Source organism: Bos indicus x Bos taurus, chromosome 24 (genome assembly GCF_003369695.1).
Source record: "Bos indicus x Bos taurus breed Angus x Brahman F1 hybrid chromosome 24, Bos_hybrid_MaternalHap_v2.0, whole genome shotgun sequence".
NCBI classification, from domain to species: Eukaryota; Metazoa; Chordata; class Mammalia; order Artiodactyla; family Bovidae; genus Bos; species Bos indicus x Bos taurus.
Genome location: NC_040099.1, coordinates 58,471,457 through 58,496,252, shown reverse-complemented (window position 1 = coordinate 58,496,252; position 24,796 = coordinate 58,471,457).

The following is a 24,796-nucleotide window of genomic DNA, read 5'->3' as shown; positions in this document are numbered from 1 at the left end:
CTAGTTAGTCCATCTTGCAGGGCAAAATTGCCTTACAGTCATTCCTTGCACGACAAGTCTGAGGCAGAAGTGCTTGCAGCAAAGTTATCTAAGGCAAAGAAGCCTCTGGAGAAAATCCACACATCCGGTCCAGCAACATTCGCTCCCCTACTTTACTCAGTGGAAGACCTCAAAAAGGCAAGCGCACCGCTCCACAGCTGTCTGATTTTAAGCCAAGAATTCAAACTCCCCGAGTCTCAGTTTCCTCACCTGCAAAACGGGTATCACAGTGTCTTCCGTGTGTGGGTTCTCTGTCTCACACATTTGATTCACAGTGGGTTCTCTGTCTCACGCATGTGATGAACAACTTGGTATGGACCATCGCTGTTAGCACATCCAGCTGTGTTTCCCTTCCTTCCATTCTCCCCCTTCTCTTGAGCACTTTTTGCATTTCCTAGTTGACTCGGCAGATGGAGCAATTGAAGCGCACAGGGAGCCTCTGGGCAGCTGGCCTGAGTCACTTCCCACCAAGCTGCTGCCTCTGGGCTGCTTTCACGGGGGACAAACCTACATTCCTGCTGGAAAGTTTGCCAGATCGAGGCAGCGGTGCCAGCAGGAGGCAGCGACAAGCAGGCTGGAGATACAGTCCGTTTCACTTAAGCACCAAGCCCCCTGGAGGCCCCACAGAGTCTTTGTTCATGTCTTTTGCAGTTAAACCAAATATTTCTTTTTTTTTAAGATTTTTTGATGTGGGCCATTTTTAATGTCCTTATTGAATTTGTTACAACATTGCTTCTGTTTTTTTTTATGTTTTGGTCTTTTGGCCACTAGGCATGTGGGATCCTAGGCAATGGCACCCCACTCAAGTACTCTTGCCTGGAAAATCCCATGGACGGAGGAGCCTGGTGGGCTGCAGTCCATGGGGTCGCTAAGAGTTGACACGACTGAGCGACTTCACTTTCACTTTTCACTTTCATGTATTGGAGAAGGAAATGGCAACCCACTCCAGTGTTCTTGCCTGGAGAATCCCAGGGACCGGAGAGCCTGGTGGGCTGCATAGTCCAGTCTATGGGGTTGCACAGAGTCGGACATGACTGAAGCGACTTAGCAGTCCTGCAGCAGGAATCGAACCCACCCCTGCCCCCTGCATTGGAAGGCAAAGTCTTAACCACTGGACCGCCAAGGAAGTCCCTAAACCAAGTATCCATTGCTTTTCTGAAGGCTCTTGAGCATGCTTCAAAGGTGCTTATTCAGGGGACAACTTCTTATCAAGTAACATTCTGTCTGTAAGGAAAACTTTGCCAATGATCTCAACTTAATGAATTTTTCCTTTTTCTTTTTCTTTTTGCTTTTGGAATCAAGGAAAATATGTTCGCTCTCCATTTTTCCATCTGCTTGGGTAAAGAGACGTTGCTATCCTAGGCGGGATTCAAGACTGGAATAGGATCTTCAGAGGCAGCTTCCCCAATAAAACCACCTTCCCTAATGCCAGACCTCAGAACTGTGTGAGCTTGAATCCATAAACTACCTTTCCAGCATCCAACAAGCATCACCTGGTATGTCCTGCTTCAAGAGGCTGGGTGAGCCCCAGACCAACACGGAGAATGGTGGGTTTCAGTGGCGGCTCTGTGTTACACCCGCGGAGGGCCAGCCCCAGAGCGGTCTCCAGCGGGTGCCAGGGCAGAGCCCACAGCAGTGAGAGCCCCGAGAACAAGCCGGTTCCAAGTGACTCCCCCACAACTTAATTGCCAGGGGCTGCAAGTTCAGTTTGAACAGCATTTCTCAACTCGATCAGACCTAAAGTCCCCTTTTGCTAACAAATAGCATATAAATCTCCCCAAAACAAAATCAAATGTTCAGATACAACTTACCTACACAGATAATATTTTCATCACTCTAATGTCCTAACAGTAATATGAAGATTCAGTCGCTCAGTGGTGCTTGACTCTTTGGGACCCCCTGGACTGCACACGCCAAGTTTCTTTGTCCCTAATATTTTATATGTGACTGAAGTCAGGGAGCAGATCCCACAGGATACTGTGGTACTTAGAGGCTGTCACAGGCTTGGATGTATGTAGAATCTCATCTGTAAGTAGCCATAAGATGTTATTAACAATCAATCTTAATCAATTTATACATTAGTAAAAATCGCAGCTCAAGCATCGGTTCCTCTGAGAAAGTTTCCCTCTTTGCTTCAGTTCAGTTCAGTTCAGTTCAGTTGCTCAGTCCTGTCCGACTCTTTGCGACCCCATGAATCACAGCACGCCAGGCTTCCCTGTCCTTCACCATCTCCCGTTTACCCAAACTCATGTCCATCGAGTTGGTGATGCCATCCAACCATCTCATCCTCTGTCATCCCCTTCTCCTCCTGCCCTCAATCTTTCCCAGCATCAGGATCTTTTCCAATGAGTCGGCTCTTCCATGAAGAATAAATAAAAGCAAAGTCATTAAAATAAATTAACATGTATCAAATATGTAAACGATACAGTCACAGCTACAAGACAGAGGGAAGTAGTTCGATGTTTGTGCCTGTATACTCCAGTACTCTTGCCTGGAAAATCCCATGGACGGAGGAGCCTGGTGGGCTGCAGTCCATGGGGTCACTAGGAGTCGGACACGATTGAGCGACTTCACTTTCACTTTTCACTTTCATTCATTGGAGAAGGAAATGGCAACCCACTCCAGTACTCTTGCCTGGAAAATCCCATGGATGGAGGAGCCTGGTAGGCTGCAGTCCATGGGGTCGCTGAGGGTCGGACACAACTGAGCAACTTCCCTTTCACTTTTCACTTTCATGCATTGGAGAAGGAAATGACAACCCACTCCAGTGTTCTTGCCTGGAGAATCCCAGGGATGGGGGAGCCTGGTGGACTGCCGTCTATGGGGTCGCACAGAGTCGGACACGACTGAAGCGACTTAGCAGCAGCAGCACACATACTTACCCGAATGTGACAGCCACAGAGTAAGCGCCAGTGACTCAAATACCATAAACTGTGCTGTACTGGTTAGTAACTCTCAGCAAAATTCCACCCAAATGTAAGTAGAATCTTTCCTGAATTTACACAGAATTGTTGTAAAGTCATAACAGACCAATTGTGTTTATATGTAAAACAGGGTCAGGTTCGGTGTCTTCATTAGTTGTGGCACAATCCCTCTCACTCTCTCTCTCTCTCACACACACACACACACACACACACACACACACACCACTCACAAGTTCCTAAACAACCTCTAGGAGGCGGTATTGCCACTGCTGCTGCTGCTGCTGCTAAGTTGCTTCAGTCGTGTCTGACTCTGTGCAACCCCATAGACGGCAGCCCACCAGGCTCCCCTGTCCCTGGGATTCTCCAGGCAAGAACACTGCAGTGGGTTGCCATTTCCTTCTCCAATGCATGAAAGTGAAAAGTGAAAGGGAAGTTGCTCAGTCGTGTCAACTCTTAGCGACCCCATGGACTGCAGCCTTCCAGGCTCCTCCGTCCATGGGATTTTCCAGGCAAGAGTACTGGAGTGGGGTGCCACTGAAGCCCAAAAAGTGAAAGTCACTCAGTGATGTCTGACTCTTTGTGACTCCATAGACCATACAGTCCATGGAACTCTCCAGGCCAGAATACTGGAGTTGGTAGCCGTTCCCTTCTCCAGGGGATCTTCCTAACCCAGGGATCGGACCAGAATCTCCTGCATTGCAGGTGGATTCTTTATCAACTGAGCCACTGGGGAAGCCCCAGGAGTGCCCCAAAGCATGGGGAACGCCCTTAGCTGCCTTCCAGAACTCCTAGAAAGCAGGAGGTTCTCCAAGTAATTACTTAACACCTGTCCAAACTGCAGAATTCATGACTTCTGCACACCAGTTCTGGATTCAACTGTAGCTCAGAGTATAGACCTGTCGTGGTGGCTCTGGGCTAGATTCCTGTGAGATGACGAAGCTATTATCTTAGACCTGGGTGGAACAGCCCTGCAGCCCGTGCAATCGGCCTGAGAAACGCAGACGAAAAAGGACACCTGCTTCAAGTCCCTGGGCCACCTTCCGCCCCGCCTGCCCTTTCCAGGCTACCGAGGACAAGTCCCTGGGCCACCTTCCGCCCCGCCTGCCCTTTCCAGGCTACCGAGGACAGGCCTGGAAGCCAGGCCCACAGCATATGCTAAGTGGCTTCAGTCGTGTCCTAGTCTTTGCGACCCCATGGACTGTAGTCCACCAGGCTCCTCACTCCGTGGGATTCTCCAGGCAAGAATCCTGGAGCGGGTTGCCATGCCCTCCTGTCGGGGAACTTCCCAACCCATGGATCACACCCAAGTCTCTTACGTCTCCTGCACTGGCATCAGGTTCTTTACCACTAGCGCCGCCTGGCCCACAGGTGACCCCCACAGAGCAGGGCTGGCCATGCCCTGCACTAGCCTCTGCGGTTATCTGACCATCTGGGACTCAAGAAGCTCCTGGCTTGGGTTCTAGTTAACTGAACAGTCTGGTGACTAGACTGTTAATTAACAATCCTATGTGCTCACATCCTTGTAAAACTTTTCTAAAATTCATGAGCTCACTCTTCACCAAAGCAACGATGGTAGGCAAGATTCTTTTTTCATTCCTCTCTTTTCTAATTTCCCGTAGTGAGGTTATATGTCTATATGAATAGAAACGCATTTAGTAAACACACAAGTCTAGTTTCCTGGCTTAACAAACTGTGCCCCCTAGAGAAGTGAACCTTTGTCATCATTCAGAACACTGCAGATTCCAGGCGTCTCTTCCTGAATAGTTCTCACCACTGGAAGTGCCCATATAGATTGTGTTTAATGTAGATTCAATTTAAAGAGATGTCCTGAAAGCGTCACTGACTTTTTTTTCTTTCAGTTATTACGCATTTTTCTACTACAGGCATTTCTTTTTCCCACAATAAATGCAGCGTGCACCGCATCAGCTGGGGGTCTGCTGAGAAGCAGGTGCAGAGATGGAATTCGATGGCCCGGCTTCCATTAGAGGAAAGGCTGTGAGGCGGGGTGGGGCAGGAGCCGGGACCGGCTGAAAGCGGTCAGGTGGGGCAGCAAGGGTGATCCCAAGTACCTGCTGGTGTAGCCATGCAGCTGATTAAATATTGACTAAATCTACAAACAAAGGAGCGTGCCAAACCCTAATGGGACTCCATCACCAGGGAGCGTCCTCCAAACAAATGAATACACGAAAAAGACAACAAACGTAAAAACTTTAAGACACCTGGTAAAAACAAGTAGTTGCTAAAACATTTTTGATCAAATTAGATATGGATAAGATTGCTAGAAAAGTTTAGGGGAAATTTATTAATATTTAGTATCAGATCAGATCAGTCGCTCAGTCGTGTCCGACTCTTTGCAACCCCATGAATCACAGCACGCCAGGCCTCCCTGTCCATCACCAACTCCCGGAGTTCACTGAGACTCACATCCATCGAGTCAGTGATATGCTTTTATTATGTTTGCAATGTCTCTGCATTTTAAAGAAACCAAAACTAGCCGTCATCATCCATGCATTAAGGACGTGACTTAAACAACACAAGTGATGAAGAGCTGTAATCAGTGGAGCCTGTGCAAAGAAAAGACAACAGGCTTACATCGTAAGATTGATATGAATATATGCGCCTCTTCTTTAAGCTAAATGAAAACATTCGCTTTTTTAAAAGTCTGTGATTTGATGGACTTTCTCAATGAACCAACCAAGTACTCCTGACCAGGAAAGGCTTCTACATTTGTTCCATACAGTACAACTGCACTTGCCACGAATTTTTACATGTGGGGTAATCATGGAAAAAAGATGTTCCTGGGATGGAGAGAGTATGTGAAGGTCCATTTAGGGTCATGGTTAGGTCTTTTCATTCCAAAAATAGGTTTTGGTTTATGCCAAAATCATAGATGGCCTACATTGATTTCACATCTATATTTCCCAAAGTTGTGTGTGTGTGTGTGTGTGTGTGTGTATGGAGACGGCAATGGCAACCCACTCCAGTGTTCTTGCCTGGAAACTCCCATGGATGGAGGAGCCTGGTGGGCTGCCATCCATGGGGTCGCTTAGAGTCGGACAGGACTGAGTGACTTCACTTTCACTTTTCACTTTCATGCATTGGAAAAGGAAATGGCAACCCACACCAGTGTTCTTGCCTGGAGAATCCCAGGGACAGGGGAGCCTGGTGGGCTGCCGTCTATGGGGTCACACAGAGTTGGACACGACTGAAGTGACTTAGCAGCAGCAGCAGCATATGTGTGTGTGTGTGTGTGTGTGTGTCTCAGATGGTAAAGAATCTGCCTGCAATGCAGGAGATCTGGGTTTGATTTCTGGGTTGGGAAGATCCACTGAGGAGGGCATGGCAACCCACTGCAGTCTTATTGCCTGGAGAATCCCATGGACACAGGAGCCTGATGGGCTGCAGTCTATGGGGTCGCAAAGAGCTGGACACAACTGAGCAACTAAGCACAGCACATATGTATATATAGGCATAAACTTCTAGACCCCAAAGACAGAGATCAACCAAAGAGTTTCTCTACTATCTCATTCTCTGGCCAAGACATGGCTAGGGAATATACAGCTACATGGATTCCAGCTCTCTGCTGAATGAAGGAAGCATTGGCTTTAAAATCGAACCTGCCCAGGCCTCCCCCAGTCCCCTTCCACGTGGCTCACTCCTTCACGCAGGATGGCCGGCCTACCATAACCCGCCCTGAACATGCCCCCAGGTGTTATGGGAAAGCGCCAGGCTCCGCAGCCACACAGATCCAAGCTCCACCTCTCCTGCCACCACAGGCGGGTGTGATCTGGGCAGCCTCTCCTCCCTGCAGGACGGCGCCCCCTTTTTCTCAGGGCTGTCTGCAGGGGTGCAGGCTGGAGGCAGGTGGATCCTGGATGTCGGAGTCTCTCCACCACCCCAGTTCAGTCAAGCTCTGAGTGCTGGGGGCACACGTTGTTGTCCCATCTTCCCGCTGGCCCCTGCAGTTTCACGGGCAGGGTAACCAACCAGTGGGAATGGCAGAGAGCTCTTTGCCTAATCACCGCTCCCTGGAGGTTTTCAAGGACGAGCTTGGGGAGTGTCAGGCTGGACTTCAGAGGAGTCTGGAGGGAGATGCGAAGAAAGCTGAGTACTCTGGAGAAGCTGGAGACTGGGGTCTCTGACCCTTTTAGGAGGAAGGGGGTATGGCTGAGTGTGGCACTGGGGCATATTAATGCCCACATGCAGAGGGGACATTTGAGAATTAAACCACCCATAAAGCAAGGCATTATACGTGGGCCGTGAGTGTGGCAAACATTTACTTTGGGCCACAGAGGTCTGGATTGCCGAGCGTCATGGGTGAGTGGACGATGAGGGTTGGAGCCAAGGAGGTGACCAGGGGCACCTCCATGCTCTGGAGGGTTTTCAAGTTAAGAAAACCTACCCAAGTGCGATCTGATGGCTGAATAGGACAATATTAAAAAAACCCACAAAGCGACTCCAGTCTAATTCTCTTAATAAAGTTCTGTGGACTCGGGCAGTGGGAGTGGGGTTCCTATTAGAAAGCTTCATAGTACTTTCATAGAAAATTATGAATTCCACTTTAGGACCAAACAAAGCTGTTTGAACATACCGCTTTCTGAAACTAGAAGAACAGGCTGTCGGTGCAGGCTTTGCTAACCCCCTGAGCCAAGCCACCCACCAAACTGCAGAGAGAAATCGCCCCTGTGGTCCTGTTGCCCTGGCTCACCCCTTAAGGACCTCCTTTTTCTCTTTCCTTTTCTTCTTTCTTTTATGCACATTTAGTTCCCACAGGCTTCCTTTATCAATATTTCAATTGGTTGCTGCTGACCTATATTTGAATCCAAATATTTGCCCTATTCAATGTGAATTGTGCATTCAGCCAAATGCTTGATTATGCCTGTGCCCTTTTGAGCAAACTGAATGCGCTACTTGACTAGGTAATGCCGATATAGCCCGGTCATTAGGAATGTCTGTTAGAACTGACCAGATGCAACAAGACGGGCAGGAAGGGCAACGGAGCAGGGGTCTGTGTTCACTGTTCCTTCCAGGATGGCCGTGGTGCAGAGGCTGAGATGGTGTGCTTTCCAGGGCATAATTACAAGCTGTCTGCGTGTTCTTCAAAACAGACCTTTGGTCTAGGATGAATCAAACGAGCCCGTTTCAATCAGAGAAAATGGATACCTACCCCTGAAGGTTCACAGTTTCGTTTACTCCCTGGAAAATTATTCTCTGTAAAATAAATACAGTATTTTCCATGGTGGCTAACATTTTTATTTCCAACGTTTAGATGAGGACAGAAGAAATATATACCGTATATACGGTATATAAAGCCGTATATACCACTTGCCCTCAATTCCTCTCAGTCTCTACTCAGTCTTACAACCACGGCAGTGTTCTGCATTATACAAACTGGGCTTTTATGAAAATCAGACGTCACAGGACTGCACAACGTACAGCTCTAACATGCTAAACCATAATTCACACACTCACGTACTGGTCTAAAACACGCCCAGTGCTGCGTTATGTTGTGGAAACACTTCACGTGCAATAAAATCATGAAGTTAGCATCCCTAGCCCTGACCCAAGGGGGGATGTCAGCACAGGTCCAGATGGAGCATTTGAGGAGCAGTGATTTATACACAGGACCATGTGCAAAACAGACAGCTAGTGGGAAGCCGCTGTGTAACACAGGGAGCTCAGCCCCGTGCTCTGATGACCTCGAGGGGTGGGGCAGGGAGGGGGGCCCAAAAGAGAAGGGATGTGTGCATACTTACAGCTGATTCAGGCTGTGGTACAGCAGAAACCAACACAACCTTGTAAGGAAATTCAACTCCAATAATAATAATAAAAACAAAAGTGGCTTTGAAATGGATATAAATTTGGCCAGCACCGCAGAGCAGAAAGAACTGATGCTTTTGAACTGTGGTGTTGGAGAAGACTCTTGAGAGTCCCTTGGACAGCAAAGAGATACAACCAGTCCATCCTAAAGGAAATCAGTCCTGAATATTCATTGGAAGGACTGATGTTGAAGCTGAAACTCCAATACTTTGGCCACCTGATGTGAAGAACTGACTCATTGGGAAAGACCTTTATGCTGGGAAAGATTGAAGGCGGAAGGAGAAGGGGACAGCACATGAGGTGGTTGGATGGCATCACCGACTCGATGGACATAAGTCTGAGTAAACTCTGGGAGTTGGTGGTGGACAGGGAGGCCTGGCGTGCTGCAGTCCATGGGGTCGCAAAGAGTCGGACACGACTGAGCAACTGAACTAACTGCAGAGCAGGAGGTAGTAATAAAAAGGATAAAAAGGCACCTGTGTGTTTACGGCTGCCCTTCATGGAGAAGGTAGTCATATAAACTGTGTAGAAGAGGGAGGCGTGAGAGTACTTGGGGCACAATACACAGTGAGGTCGTTGCAGCCCCAAAACAAAATCTGAATAAAATGACTCTTCCCCTCTGGGAGCTTACAGTCTGTTAGAGGAGACTGTTCCCAGACATAAATGAGCAGTAAACAAGGCAGACTGTGTTTAAAGGAACAACATGGTGACATGGTATTCAGAACTGGAGGCGGCCACGTCCTAACGCACTGGGTATGTCTAACCTATGTTTTGAAAAGTCTTGCTTGAAGTTCATGGCTCTGATGTACTCACAGGCTCACACCACCGGAACTTTAAATCTGTCTAAAGAATTTACAAAAACGTGTGAGCACCTCCTACATAGCTCTTTGGGTGGCTCGGTGGTAAAGGATCTGCCTGCCCATGCAGGAGACCCACCTTCGATCCCTGGGTTGGGGAGATCCCCTGGAGGAGGAAATGGCAACTCAGTCCAGTATTCTTGCCTGGGAAATTCCATGGACAGAGGAACCTGGTGGGCTACAGTCTATGGAGTCCCAGGAGGCGGACACGACTTAGCAACCAAACAACAGCAACACAGCTCTTTGATTCCAAGCAGAGGTGCTGCCTGGCTTCTGTTCCTCCTGTATTGATCACGGTGCCCCCTTGTATAAAAGAGGAGAAGGATGGCCACTCTGCTGATACTTTTCTCTTAATTATTATTGGATGTAGTTGGTCTACAAGGTCATGTCAGTTTTAGGAGCACAGCAAAGTGAACCAGCTTACATACACATGTCCACTCTTTTTTAGATCGTGAGTTCCCTGTGCTACACAGTAGGTTATTAGTTGTCTATTTTATATATACAGCTCTGCCAATTTAAGTGAAAAAAAAAAACAAAACCTCAGCAGTTAACATGGACGAAACTTGCCCTGAGAAGTTAGCCTAAAAGATCTGCTGTTTGTTTCCTCGCTATTCCGAACGTGAGTGTTTCATATTTGCGAATCAAGACAATAGGGTCTTAGGAATTCCCTGGTTGTCCAGTGGTTAGGACGCCATGCTCTCACTGCTAAGGGCCTGGGTTTAATCCCAGGTCAGGGAACTAAGATCCTTCAAGCCATATGGCGTGGCCAAAATAAAGAAAAGGGGTATTAATTAAGAACACACAGAGGCTGTTTCAACAATGACTAAGCCCAGTGAATTATAACTGAAGGCCAGAAAAATATCGGTTCTCACATTGCTATGATGGATTATTCCATTAAAACAACAAATATTATATTATATTCCAGGAAATATTTATTTCACTTTGCTGATGAAAAGAATTTTTTTTTTTTTACAAATAATATGCTTGGCTATGACAGCAAAGAAGGGGTTAACTATGTGCAAATTATTCTGAGAGGGTTTCATAGACTTGATGTACAAAATAAATTTTTCCCCATCCTTGGTATTTATTTTCTACAAGATCAGAACAACTTGCATTCGATGTTTATTGCCCCCAAACTGTATAATCTGAAAAGTTCAGAAAAGTGCAAAGTGTTATAATGGCATACTTCATATTTGATGGTTGTAAAATGAAAGTAAAGTGAAAAGTGTTAGTCACTCAGTTGTGTCCAACTCTCTGCAACCCCATGGACTACAGCCGGCCAGGCTACTCTGTCCATGGAATTCTTCAGCAAGAATACTGGAATGGGTTGCCATTTCCTGTTCCAGGGGATCTTCCTGACCCAGGGATCGAACCCTGGTCTCCTGCATTGCCTCTTTACTGTCTGAGCCACCAGGGAAGGCACCAAGAAGTTTTAAAATAGTTGTCACTTAAAATATCTTATAAAACATAAATGAATTAATGCAAAAATATATGCATTGATGCATCTTGGGGCTATTCCAAGGTATGGAAGGCATTTAGCTTGGTTCAGTAAACAGTTATTATCAATCCACCATCTTTTCCTTATTAAAGAGTCCAAAATAAACCACTATGGCATAAAAATTATTTTGAACTGAAAGCATTCAACTTTCTGAAACTCCTTATCTACCTAAAAGCACTTGATGGTCATGAATTCTCTCCCCTGAAGGAAATCTAATGTCTTCTTGGAGAAGAGAAGGCACCACACCCAAACAAAAATCGCCACAAAACTGTCACGCTGTTGTTCTGCGCCTACTTGTATGCGACTCTCTGCAACCCCGTGGACTGCGGCCTGCCAGGCGTCCCTGTCCTTCTCCATCTCCCAGAGTTTGCCCAAGCTCATGGACATTGAGTCTGCGATGCCATCCAACCAAAACTATCATTTTTCCTATCTATTCTCCCAAGGGCCCATTGATCTTTCTAAAAAGCCATTTGCTTTTCTTAACTTCCCTTTCTCCCTCTCCCTCTGCCCTATTTCTAGCAGTCATTTGTTTTCCTTGAAGTTCCCCCTCCCACCCCTTACTAAAATGGATATAAGCCCCATGGCTTTCCCTCCTAGCTCAGTCAGTAAAGAATCCACCTGCAATGCAGAAGACCAGGGTTCAATTCCTGGATCAGGAAGATCCCCTGGAGAAGGAAATGGCAACCCACTCCAGTCTTCTTGCCTGGAGAATCCCATGGACAGAGGAGCCTGGCGGGCTACAGTCCACGGTGTCACAACAGTCAGACACCACTTAGTGACTAAGCTAGCACCAACCATAAGGCCAGATTCCTCCTCGAGTCGCATTTTCCTGTGAACAGAAATCTGCCTTGTCTCTTGTTGATCCAGAAGTTGTCACTTTTGTTTGCAGGCCTCAAGCACAGAATCTAGGAGGGTAGAGGGAAAGATTTTCCTCCTGAACAGTTACTCTCTGAAACTTGCAAGCCACGTATATTAAAGTTTACTCTTTTGTGGGTTTCCTTATCTCCACAAATGAGTTTCATTATCATCACTGAACAAATGAGTTAGTTCAGATTGAGAAAATAGAAGTAGCCTGTTCATGGAAGAGGTGGGATTTTTTAAGCAAACCCAAGTCCCACACTCTTTCCATTGATCCTCTATATATTGTTTTGATGGTTGTGTCACATAATTTGAGGGTTTGAAAGAATAAGATACATGGTCTTGTTTGAGCGAAAGCAAAAACAACAGCCAGTTGTGGATGTAACTGGTGATGGAAGTAAAGTCCAATGCTGTAAAGAACAATATTGCATAGGAACCTGGAATGTTAGGTCCATGAATCAAGGCAAACTGGAAGTGATCAAACAGGAGATGGAAAGAGTGAACATCAACATTTCAGGAATCAGTGAACTCAAATGGACTGGAATGGGTGAATTTAACTCAGATGACCATTATATCTACTACTGTGGGCAGAAATCCCTTAGAAGAAATGGAGTAGCCATCATGGTCAACAAAAGAATCTGAAATGCACTACCTGGATGCAATCTCAAAAACGACAGAATGATCTCTGTCCATTTCCAAGGCAAATCATTCAGTGTCACAGTAATCCAAGTCTATGCCCCAACCAGTAATGCTGAAGAAGCTGAAGCTGAATGGTTCTATGAAGACCTACAAGACCTTCGAGAAATAACAAACACCCAAAAAAGATGTCATTTTTTATTATAGGGGACTGGAATGCAAAAGTAGGAAGTCAAGAAATACCTGGAGTAACAGGCAAATTTGGCCTTGGAGTACAGAATGAAGTAGGGCAAAGGCTAACAGCATTTTGCCAAGAGAACTCACTAGTCATAGCAAACACTCTCTCCCAACAACACAAGAGAAGACTCTACACATGGACATCACCAGATGGTCAACACCGAAATCAGATTGATTATATTCTTTGCAGCCAAAGATGGAGAAGTCTCTATACAGTCAGCAAAAACAAGACTGGGAGCTGACTGTGGCTCAGATCATGACCTCCTTATTGCCAAATTCAGACTTAAATTGAAGAAAGTAGGGAAAACCACTAGACCATTCAGGTATGCCCTAAATCAAATCCCTTATGATTATACAATGGAAGTAACAAACAGATTTAAGGGACTAGATCTGATAGACAGAGTGCCTGAAGAACTATGGACGAAGGTTCGTGACATTGTACAGGAGGCAATGATCAAGACCATCCCCAAGAAAAAGAAATGCAAAAAGACAAAATGGTTGTCTGAGGAGGCCTTACAAATAGCTATGAAAAGAAGAGAAGTGAAAGGCAAAGGAGAAAAGGAAAGATATATGCATGTGAATGCAGAGTTCCAAAGAATAGCAAGGAGAGATAAGAAAGCCTTCCTCGGTGATAAGTGCAAAGAAATAGAGAAAAACAACAGAAAGGGAAAGACTAGAGATCTCGTCAAGAAAATTAGAGATACCAAGGGAACACTTCATGCAAAGATGGGCTAAATAAAGGACAGAAATGGTATGGACCTAACAGAAGCAGAAGATATTAAGAAGAGGTGGCAAGAATACTCAGAAGAACTGTACAAAAAAGATCTTGACCCAAATAACCATGTTGGTGTGATCACTCACCTAGAGCCAGACATCCTGAAATGTGAAGTCAAGTGGGCCTTAGGAAGCATCACTATGAACAAAGCTAGTGGAAGTGATGGAATTCCAGTCAAGCTATTTCAAATCCTAAAAGATGATGCTGTGAAAGTGCTGCACTCAATATGCCAGCAAATGTGGAAAACTCAGCAGTGGCCACAGGACCGGAAAAGGTCAGTTTTCATTCCAATCCCAAAGAAAGGCAATACCGAAGAATGCTCAAACTACCGCACAATTGCACTCATCTCACACACTAGCAAAGCAATTTTCAAAATTCTCCAAGCCAGGCTTCAGCAGGACGTGAACTGTGAACTTCCAGATGTTCAAGCTGGTTTTAGAAAAGGCAGAGGAACCAGAGATCAAATTGCCAACATTCGCTGGATCATGGAAAAAGCAAGAGAGTTCCAGAAAAACATCTATTTCTGCTTTATTGACTATGCCAAAGCCTTTGACTGTGTGGATCACAATAAACAGTGGAAAATTCTGAAAGAGATGGGAATATCAGACCACCCGACCTGCCTCCTGAGAAATCTGTATGCAGGTCAGGAAGCAACAGTTAGAACTGGACATGGAACAACAGACTGGTTCCAAATAGGAAAAGGAATACGTCAAGGCTGTATATTGTCACCCTGCTTATTTAACTTATATGCAGAGTACATCATGAGAAAAGGCAGGCTGGATGAAGCACAAGCTGGAATCAAGATTGCGGGGGAGAAATATCAATAACCTCAGATATGCAGATGATACAACCCTTATGGCAGAAAGTGAAGAAGAACTAAAGAGCCTCTTGATGAAAGTGAAAGAGGAGAGTGAAAAAGTTGGCTTAAAGTTCAACATTCAGAAAACTAAGATCATGGCATCTGGTCCCATCACTTCATGGCAAATAGATGGAAAAGCAATGGAAACAGTGTCAGACTTTATTTTTTTGGGCTCCAAAATCACTGCAGATGGTGACTGCAGCCATGAAATTAAAAGACGCTTGCTCCTTGAAAGAAAAGTTATGACCAACCTAGACAGCATATTCGGAGAAAGCAATGGCAACCCACTCCAGTACTCTTGCCTGGAAAATCCCATGGACAGAGGAGCCTGGTAGGCTGGGGTCACGAAGAGTCGGACACGACTGAGCGACTTCACTTTCACTTTTCACCTTCATGCATTGGAGAAGGAAATGGCAACCCACTCCAGTGTTCTTGCCTGGAGAATCTCAGGAATGGTGGAGCCTGGTGGGCTGCCATCTATGGGGTCACACAGAGTTGGGCACGGCTGAAGTGACTTAGCAGCAGCAGACAGCATATTAAAAAGCAGAGACATTGCTTTACCAATAAAGGTCTGTCTAGTCAAGACTGTGGTTTTTCCAGTAGTCATGTATGGATGTGAGAGTTGGACTATAAAGAAAGCTGAGCGCCGGAGAATTGATGCTTTTGAACTGTGGTGTTGGAGAAGACTCTTGAGAGTCCCTTGGACTGCAAGGAGATCCAGCCAGTCCATTCTAAAGGAGATCAGTCCTGAACATTCACTGGAAGGACTGATGTTGAAGCTGAAACTCCAAGACTTTGGCTACCTGATGAAGAGCTGACTCATTTGAAAAGACCCTGATGCTGGGAAAGATTGAGGGTAGGAGGAGAAGGGGACGACAGAGGATGAGGTGGTTGGATGGCATCACAGGCTCGATGGACATGAGTTTGAGTAAACTCCAGGAATTGGTGAAGGACAGGGAGGCCTGGCGTGCTGCAGTCCATGGGGTTGCAAAGAGTCAGACACGACTGAGTGACTGAACTGACCGTCTGATTGCTTGAGACCCCCAGTTCCCGTGTCTCTCTGGGCTTGTGCTTAACAATTGAATACCACTTTGCAGCCAGAAAGACACTCTCCATCCATTCGTGATTCACTGACATCCAACGAGCCGTGTGTTTATATGATAGCTATAACATAAATATATTAGTTTCCAGCTAGGATAGTATTGCCTGGTTAGCTAAACAATCTTCTTTATATGCAAATTGAGATGGAGCCAATGTAAACATCTGTGATGCTCTGGACATTACAGAAAAGCAGCTCTGCCCTCAAAATAGGAGTATCTCGTGTTACCGCAAGCTTGCAGTATTCTGCTCCTACATTTCTCACTAGCCATGATTTTTGAGTAAATCCCTCAGACTCCCCAAACCTCTGCTTTTTCACCAGGCAGTTAATATTTAAATCTTACTTCACAGGATCATTGCATCAACAAAGAAAACATCAAGGAAGGAGTTTTTTTTAAAGGTCAAATCCCCAAAGCGCTATAACTTTTAAAGTGATTATGAAAGATATCACCAGAGCTTACGGATCTGCTGCAGCCCTAACCAAGGTGTTAGGTCAACAAGCCGCTTGCTCAGTCTGTGCATCTAAGCGTTTATTTTTCGCCCACAAACAGGGCCATGCCTGGCGCCTTCAAAACTCATGTTAGAAAGCACGGATAATAAATTATCAGGCGAACAAAGGCTGAGCTCATCGAAAAGCTATTGCTGTGTGGGTAAATACAACCCCACTGTGTATTAAACAGAAATTAAACCCCATTTTCTTTTTTATAGTTAAGTTGCCATCAATTCAAATAGCGCGGACAAGGCAGTGGACACAGTTAATAGTCTGCAGACCGGCCGGCCCGGCTTTGAAAGCATTTAAGCTTCCCTGAAGTACTGCTTGTGCCCAATTATAACTTACTACTTACCATCTTCATAATTTAAATCTGTCCGCCCCTTAGGGGGGGAATTTTTTGCTAATCAAAGCCATGAATGCACCTTTTTCCTTTTGACAGCATTAAATTAAAGCTAAATGGTCGGTTTTGAATGAGTTACTGTGAAGAATAAAGGCATTAATGAGGTAATTTCATTATGGAGACTCATCCAGGCCTATGTGAATACAAGGGAAGTAAGTAGAGGGGAAAGCTGAAAGCTGCAGAGGAAATTAGGGTTCCTTCCACCCTAATTAATGTTTGGGGGCATTTAGTACAGGCACCAAATTAACTGCTCCAAAGAACTCTCATTGAAAAAAAAAATACATTGTTGCCCTCCCGTATAATTAGGAGAGAGTACAAGGCGCACCCTCAGCGAGTATAAAGCCAGCCTTTAACTGACAGCGCGGTCACAGAGAGCCGGCCATTAGGGATGCCGGGGTCTGAGGAAGCAGCAGGCAGACAATATAGGATTGTTTAGGTCCTTGGGCTCTGCGAGTTGTAAACAGGTAGCCTCTGAATGAGGAATTATGAGACTCCTGGGAGGCCTGTCTTCCCAGCAAAACAGTCTTAAATGCATCCAAAGGGAAGAAAGAAAGGTGAATAGGCCCGGCAGAGTTAGCAAAGAGAATGCTTGATGCTTGTCTTAAGTGATTACATGCGGCTCTGCAGGCCCCTCTCATTGAGTTATCTTTACACGGCTTTTGTCTCCTCTAATTGGAGCTGATGAGGTGCTAATTGGAGGCCTTTTTTAAAAGCCCACTACTTTAATCATTGGAAAATCTGGGGAGACTGGGGGAGTGGAGTTAATGAGACCAACAAAAAAAAAAAGAAAACTTATAAAGTGTAGCTTGACAAAAACTCAAGCCGCCATCTGTGTGGATCTGGAAGGGTGAAAGGCACAGGTTTGATGGGAAAGAAAGGGGGCAACCGAGATACTTTCTGTGAAAATTCTTTCCAAAGCGTCTTCCGGGGTTAGTAGCAGAGGAATAAGCAAGGTAGGATGGCTCTTCGTGGTCTTTAATTATCATCATGAGCCTGAATTCAGGCTAAACACTTTATGTTCCAACTCTGACTCCCTTTCAAAACTGTAGAGAGAGACTTGCAGGGAGACGGGCCTGCATCACACTGACCTGGGTCCCTCCTCTCAAAACACAAGCTTTTCCTGAGCCCTTTGTTTGAGACTCGTCCTTCTGAGTGCGGAGAGGACCCTTCATCTCAGTTCTAAATCACGTCGCAGGCACAGTGAAACGTGACGATGCCAAGGAAGCATGTGTCCTTCCAGAAACCCCTTCTTGAGGGCGCCGCACCTGGCTTGCCAGCTCCCGTTCTCACAGGACCCCATGGAAGGGAAGGATGCCCTGGAGACTCAGAGGTAACCATCAAGCGTGTGGCTTTCAGGGGCTCCCACTCAGCTCTCCCTTCCCCCGTCCCTTGGAGGACTTATAAAGTAGGCCAAGGGATTTAGCACTTCATATCTCACACTGTTGTCAGACACTTCTCAAAGGGTGATTTCCTGACGCATTGTAACTGACTTTAGGGCAGTTGACTGCACAGTATGTCTTCCATTCCCAAGTATTCTTGTTTCAAAACGCATGGCCTTCACGTAAAATCCAGCCAGACTAACAGCCCGTCAACCACTGACACACGAAAGCGTCGCGCCTCGAGTCGACCTGTAAACACACGTGCAGAACCTTGTGGGACAGCACTGCATCTTTAGGAAACGAGCTGATACGTGTCAAGGGCTTGAAACAGTGACTGGCATTGCAGTCAGGAGTCAGACATATATTTTTTATTTTTTATTTTTTTTAGGGATCAGACATTTAAAGCTGACACAAGAGGACTGAGAATGAGAGGGAAACCTGCAAGCAGAGTCTCAAACGGCAGAAATGATGTGCAAGGAAGGAGATGCAGGTAGCGTTTGGTTTGAAAGCTAAGGAAGTGTCTGGTTTCGGGGTGAGGGGATACTTCAAACAAACGTCAGCTGTGTCATCCATGGGCTGAGAGGGCAGTCTGCCAGCATCTTGGTTCTGGTTGGGTGAGACAGCATCCCTCGTGAGAATCTGAGGGTCACAACACCGAAAGATCCGCCTGTACCACCGTTCTGCGGGTGAAGACGTGATATGCTCACAGTCTCCCAGGTTGCCGTGAGTGGCACTAAATTCCAGACTTAAGACCTCAGTGCTGCTGAGCTCAGCACTTCTTTTTCTCCATGATAACATGCAGCCCACGGGACCAGAAGCTGGCTGGCCTCCTTCTCTGAAGCTCCTCCTTTGTATTTACACACCTATGCTGACACCTGGACCTATATATCGCTGCCCTGGTGGCTCAGTGGTAAAGAATCCATCTGCCGATGCAGGAGACCCGTGTTCGATCCCTGGGTCGGGAAGATCCCCTGGAGAAGGAAATGGCTACGCACTCCAGTATGCTTGCCTGGAGAATCCCATGGACAGAGGAGCCTGGCAGGGTACAATCTGTGGGGTCGCAAGAGTCGGACACAACTTAGTGACTAAACAAGAACAAAGACCCACATATCAGCCCCAATTTGGGGGAAAATTCTTTTCTCATTTTCCATGGACGGTTTGTACATCTGTGGGTCTGGGTGGCTCTCCATGAAACTGAATTCCGTATACATCAATGTCTGGGTTTGTGAAGTGTGTATTTCTTTAGAATCTTTGGAACATTTGCTGCCTTTCAGACAGAAGTCTTTTCTGCTGCTAAGTTGCTTCAGTCGCGTCCGACTCTGTGCGACCCCATAGATAGCAGCCCACCAGGCTCTCCTGTCCCTGGGATTCTCCAGGCAAGACCACTGGAGTGGGTTGCCATTGCCTTCTCCAAAAGTCTTTTCTGAGTTTACATCAAAGATCACCAGGTAAAAACAGTTACAGTATAATTCTTTCTGAACAAGTACATTTGAGAGTTACATCCACCGAGAATACTTTTTATAAAGAGCATTCACTCTATGTCAGTTTTTTTTTTTTTTTAATAATGACCAACTGGTGTTACTATTTAATCTGGACAATACTACTCCAATTGAAGAGAATTCTGCCACTATTAAAAGTCCGATAGTATTTAGTGTTTGTTCTCATTAATCAGATATTATCTTGAATTTTTACTCTTTTCAGGTGCCTAGATTTTGTTTCTACAGTAACATGGAAGGGCATTCCAGGATTTAAAAACAAAAAGAAACAGATTTATGTGGTCACCCACGCATTCAGCATCCAGCAAAGGCTGAGATGATTGCAAAGTGTCCTACCCCGAGCTGAGAGCTGAGGATAGGAAGGGAAGCAAAGTCTGACCCAGCCTGGCCCCCACGGAGCTCGCTGTCCAGGGCAGGAGGCTGGCATTGCACAAAGGTTTGAGAAAGGAATGCTCTGATTCCTAGTGCTGTGATAAACGCTTCGGAAGAAAAGGCGCGTGTGTGACGCGCACATAGGTGGGTGTTGAGGACACGTTGTTCACCAGGGGCTCCAGGTGCCACTAAGGCAGGTGCCTGGGAGAGAGACCCTGAGCTGCAGACAGCAGAGCCTCCCCAGAGCAGCCGTCAGAGCAGCTTCTAATGAGTTAATGAACAGCCGGAGCCTGCAGGCCGCCTGGGCGGCGGGGGCAGGGGGAGGGCGCAGCAAAGCCCGAGCCGTGCCAGATGCTGCTGCAGGAGGCGGGACCAGCTATTTGCCAGTTGGCTGCAGCTTCTGAAAGAGCAAGCAGAGGGTCGATCAATGCAGCCTCTACCAACTCTGGGACCATATTTTTTCACCATACTTTAAGAAATCAGAACATTGATCTAACCCTTGTGTTTTTGTTTGACAAATGAATTTGGTAAAATAACTTGCCCAGACACAGAAATCAAACTGAACTTCGTTATATAATTACTGACTTGATTTTATTGGATAAACATCATTATGTGAATTCTGGGGCATGTGAGAGCCAGGAATCAAGATCTTAGCATTTTAGATTGAGAAGAAAATTTAAAGACTATAGAGGCACCACCATCACCCCAATTTGATAAGGAAGAAATGACCCTAGAAGGTAAGTGAATTTCTTACGGGTCATGCCAGTGGCAAGATGAGCGAACAGGACTCCTGGTTTACAATTCAGTGCGCTCTTAAGAACACCCCCACCACCTGGCTGGCCCATCCACTGGTCCACTGCGAACTTAAAATATACCCAGCGAAGTACATGAAAAGTTCCTGTCCATTACTACTAATAAAAGAAATGCTAATTAAGACCCAATGATTGGAAAAGTTGAAAAAGTCCTATCAGAATGTGAGAAAACTGGGACTCCTCTGGCAGTCCAGTGGGTAAGGCTCTGAGCTTCCAGCACAGCGGGCACAGTTGGATCCCTGGTCAAGGAACTAGAATCCTGCATGCTGCACAGTACAGCCCCAAAATTGTTGTTGTTGTTGTTGTTTAATTGTTTTTAATTTAAAAAAAAAGAAAGAAAGAAAACTATCAAAGATTACTGGGATTGGATCAATAGGACTCAGGAAGCAACCTGGAGAGGCTCCCACTGGAGTGATTAGAGCATGATTAAGGATAGTAATTGAAGTGGATGAAAACACATCAAATACGCTAAAAATAAAATGAAATGCTTCAACTGTGTTAAAAGCCATGAGCTCAAAATGAGAACAAACAGGAAAATAGTGTCAGCTAATAACACAAAGATATAGGTCATTTTTCGAGGACCCCTGGGAACTATGTAGTTTGAAACTCCTTTGAAAAAGAATGAAAGAACCAAGCATTTCTCCTGCTCTTGTAAGAACTGTTGTTGTTGCTTAGTCACTAAGTCGTGTTTGACTCTTTAACTCCATGGACTGTAGCCCGCCAGGCTCCTCTGTCCATGGGATTCTCCAGGCAAGAAGACTGGAGTGGGTTGCCATTTCCTTCTCCAGGGGATCTTCCTACCCAGGGATTGAACCCTGGTCTTCTGCATTGCAGGTGGATTCTTTACTGACTGAGCTAGGAGGGAAAGCCATGGGGCTTATATCCATTTTAATAAGGGGTGGGAGGGGGAACTTCAGGGAAAACAAATGACTGCTTAGAAATAGGGCAGAGGAAGAGGGAGAAAGGGAAGTTAAGAAAAGCAAATGGCTTTTTAGAAAGATCAATGGGCCCTTGGGAGAATAGATAGGAAAAATGATAGTTTTGGTTGGATGGCATCGCAGACTCAATGTCCGTGAGCTTGGGCAAACTGTGGGAGATGGAGAAGGACAGGGACGCCTGGCAGGCCGCAGTCCACGGGGTTGCAGAGAGTCGCATACAAGTAGGCACAGAACAACAGCGTGACAGTTTTGTGGCGATTTTTGTTTGGGTGTGGTGCCTTCTCTTCTCCAAGAAGACATTAGATTTCCTTCAGGGGAGAGAACTCATGACCATCAAGTGCTTTTAGGTAGATAAGGAGTTTCAGGTGCAAACCCCAGAGTTGGAAGCACAGTATGAGCACGTGTCCCAGAGATGCTGAACCGAATGGAGCCCAGTGGTTACTCTATGATCTTCAGTTCCCAGATGCCCGAGTCCAGCTACTGAAATTGACATGTTGTCCAGAGAGCCCCCTCTGACTGTGCTCTCTGACCCCTCAGCATTCACCTCTGTACCATTTCTCACCTTCCTGCCTTTAGTGACAGTCCAGTTACCCTGCTTGCTCTCACGGCATTGCGTTCTACTTGACACCGACCTGATTTAGCCACGTTCGTGTTACGTTTAGCTTTCAACAGGTCTATTAGCTGGGTGTTTTCTCAAAGAGATGTTCGTGCATTTTAAAGTGTTAGTATCCAGGTCATTAACAAAATATTACAAAATTAAAATACAACTAGCGACCACCCGCTAAACAGAAGCATCCCTTGAGGCAATACCGTTTGGTGTGTTAGATTATCCACTCTGGATTTTAAAGTCTTTTTTTCGACTGTGGTACAACACACACAACATAAAAGTCACCATTAGCGACATTCAGTACATTTACAACGATGTCGAGCCATCACCAGGGTTTTCCAGGTGGCGCGCGTGGTAAAGAACCCACCAGCCAACGCAGGAGACATAAGAGATGCGCATTCCATCCCTGGGTCACGAAGATCCCCTGGAGGTACCCACTCGGGTGTTCTTGCCTGGAGAATCCCATGGACGGAGGAGCCTGGCAGGCTACAGACCACGAGGTCATAAAGAGTTGGGCACGATTGAAGCAAATTTTGCACTCATCCCAGCACAGCCATCACCACTATCAGTTCCTGGACATTTTCATCACCCCTAAAAGAAGCTCTGTCCCCACGAAACAGTCACTCCCTACTCACCCTCTCCCCTCCCTCTGGCAACCACCCATCTGCCTTCTGTCCCTATGGATCTGCCGACTTTGGAAATTTCAACTCAATGGAATCACAGTGCTGACCTACAGTGTCTGACTCTTTCCCTTAGCAGGCTTCCACGGTGCTTTCATGCTGTAGCCCGTATCAGCGCTTTGCTCCTTTTATGGCTGGCTAATAGTCCATTGTACGGATAGATCAAGTTCTGTTTACCCGTCCTCTGTTAAAGGACACTTGGGTCGTATCCCTTTTTGGCTCCTGTGGCTACTGCTGTGATGAAATTTCATGTACAACTTTTCTTCAGATTCCTATTCTCAGCTCTTTGGGGTATTTACCCAGGAGTGGAATTCCTGAATCATACAGTAACTTATGCTTAAGTTATCAAGGAATAGTCAAAACGTCTTCCAATGCGGGTGCACCATTTTGCATTCCCACCAGCAATGTCTAAGGGTTCCAATTTCTCCACATTCTCACCGACACTTTCTTGTTTTTAAGAAAATTGTAACCGTCTCAGTAGGCTTTCCTTTAGAGTCTTTAAAGAACACAAATATAATTGTAGCAGTGCTTCTCAAAGTTTCACATACACATGCATCGCTTGGATCTTGATAAAATAAGACTCTGATTCAGTCAGTCTGGGGTGAGATCTGAGATCCTGTATTTCTAACAAACTCCCAGATAACTCTGGGCCTTCTGGTCGATGAGACTCATTTATAGGGAAAGATTACAGAGAAAGATACAGTAGACATCTGCTGGAAACTCCAGTCACCCATCTGCGATTATCCAGTTCAGTTCAGTCACTTAGTCGTGTCCGACTCTTTACGACCGCACACCAGGCCTCCCTGCGATTATTAACAGGATGAAATTCAAAGGACTCCCCATGTTCAGAAAGCCCCCACAGTCCCTCTAGCTCTCTCCCCACCGTCCTCCAACTTCTGACCATGCCCCAGTCATTCTGGGCTTCCTTTCTCGCCCCAGGGACTTTCCGCTTTCTGTTCCCTGGGACACCCCACCCCTCCCTGAACCTCACTGGGTTGCCTCTCTGTCCCTCAGGGCTCGGATCAGATGTCTCTCCCATAGAGAGGCCCTCACAGTGCCGCTACCTAACACGTCCGGTCGCCTGGCCCACCCAGCCTAGCCAGTCGCACTCTCAAACTCACTTCTGTTTGTTTTGTTGTTTGTTTTGCAGTATTTATCAGCATCATGATTTGAAATCTTCTTTTTTAAAAAACTGTTGATCGGTTTACTGTCTCTCTCCCTGGACTAGTGTGCAAAACTCTGAAAGATCAAGGTCTCCTCCATCGGCTTCACTGCTCTCTCCCTGATGCTCAGAGCTGTGCTCACACATACAGCTGCAGAGTAAATGTTTACTGCCTGAATGAATGGGTTGGTTACCGTCTTAGGCCTTTCTTGCACAGCTCTCTGTTTTTAAGATGTGACTATGCACATTGGCATTCCTGGTGGCTCAGGCTGCCTAAAGCATCTGCCTGCAATGCGGGAAACCTGGGTTTGATCCCTGGGTCAGGAAGATCCCTTGGAGAAGGAAATGGCAACCTACTCCAGTACTCTTGGCTGGAAAATCCCAGGGATGGAGGAGCCTGATAGGCTACAGTCCATGGGGTCGCAAAGAGTCAGACACGACTGAGCAACTTCTCTTTCTTTTCTTATGCACATTGGAAATTTAACCTAGAGCAGGTAATACAAATTATTACGTAATTACAGGCATAGAGCATCTTGCTACATACTTGCATATTATTTAAACAGACAAATAGCTTCAATTTTTCTCTAGAGCAGCCCCTAGGAATCCGAGGGGGATTGATTCCAGGATGCCCACAGATACCAAAATCCAAGGATACCCAAGTCATTTGTATCAAATAGCATGCACACCCTCCTATATACTTTAAATTATCTCTGGATTACTTATAATACCTAATACAATGCAAATGCTATGTAAATAGTTGCCAACAAGCAGCAAATCATATTTTGCTCTCTTGGAATGTTCTGGAATTTTTTTCCCCAAACATTTTTGATCTGCAGTTGGTTGAATCGGAGGATGC